Raw genomic sequence first — 1,703 nt, forward strand, 5'->3', positions numbered from 1 at the left:
TTAATGAAAAAAAAATCCTTAATGAACAAAGTGTCAGAAATTTAAAGTTGATCTTCATAGCAGCCCTATGACCCAAGTATAATTACGGTAATTTTATAGATGGCGAAACTTAGGCAACAAAATGTAAAATAACACCAGAGGGAGTTGAGAGGCTGGGATACAAATTTAAGCTACTGACTTCAGAACCCATGCTCTTAATTTCTGCACTATACAGCCCCTTCTAACTCCAGTTCCCCTGCTGTAACCCACACTATCTCCCACTCATTTCACATTTTTGAAAACATTCCTATAACATTTGCCCAAATTATAGCTGGCATTTGAAAAGCAGCATTAACTTAAATTAAAAAAAATAATAATGGGTAGGAAATGGGCAAACAATATGGTAAAACTTGGACGAGGCTTAGGAGTTATAGGGATGGGTTTCTGTGATAAGGATGTGAGGCCTGGAGCTTAGGATGGAACTCACTTCTGTCTTTTGCCAGTACCCAGCTGTGCAACCTTGGGCAATGCACTTCCCCTCTCTGAGCCTCAGCTTCCTTTTTTTTTTTTTTTTTTTTTTGTGGTACGCGGGCCTCTCACTGTTGTGGCCTCTCCCGTTGCGGAGCACAGGCTCCGGACGCGCAGACGCAGCAGCCATGGCTCAGGGGCCCAGCCGCTCCGCGGCATGCGGGATCTTCCCGGACCGGGGCACGAACCCGTGTTGCCTGAATTGGCAGGCGGATTCTCAACCACTGCGCCACCAGGGAAGCCCCTCAGCTTCCTTTTTTATAAAATAGTTAAAAATAGTACTTTCTAAGAGGGAGGTTGCAAAAATAAAATATTTATGAAACACTTAGCATAGTTCCTGACTTATTGTAGGCAATTAATAAATGGTAGCTATTATTATTCCAATTTATATTTCTCATTTGAGCAAGCACATTCTATCTTATTGAATATATTTTGTGCATGTCTCATCTCCCTAGATAGATTATAAACATCTTGAAGGGAGGAATCATGTATTTTCTTTATATATGTGTGTATCTTAGCTCAGGCTGCTATAACAAAATATCATAAACAAGGTGGCTTATAAACAACAGAAATTTATTTTTCACAGTTCTGGAGGCTGGAAGTCTGAGATTGGGCTGCCAACATGGTTGGGTTCTGGTGAGAGGCCTTTTTTGGGTTGCAGGTTGCCAACTTCTTGTATCCTCACATGGTGAAACCCAGAGCAAAGCAAACTCCCTCAGGACTCTTATAAGAGCACTAATTCCTTTTACGAGGGCACTTCCCTCTTGATCTCATCTAACCCTAATGCCCTAAATGCCCTAATGCTCCCAAATGCCCTACCTCCTAATACTGTCACATTGGGGAGTAGGGTTTCAACGTAAGGATTTGGCAGGGGGACACAAACATTCTATAACAATGTATTTTACATGTAGTGGGTGTTCAGAAGTTTTGCTGAACACATCACAATAACTACCAATTATTGAACAGTTAATATACACAACTTTATATGTGTGTAAATATGTCAAATACTGCTAAAAGGTAGATACTACCATGTCCACTTTACAGAGGAGGAAAAAGAGGTTCAGAGAGGTAAAGAGACTTGCCCAAAGCCAAATCGCCAGCAAATGGCAGAACTCAGATTCAAATTCAGTTCTTTCATTCACAAACCTATCTCTTTACCATGCTATCTTCTGCTTTTGTTTTTTGCAGTACGCGGG

The sequence above is a fragment of the Kogia breviceps genome, chromosome 1 (assembly GCF_026419965.1).
Source record: "Kogia breviceps isolate mKogBre1 chromosome 1, mKogBre1 haplotype 1, whole genome shotgun sequence".
Taxonomy (NCBI): Eukaryota; Metazoa; Chordata; class Mammalia; order Artiodactyla; family Physeteridae; genus Kogia; species Kogia breviceps.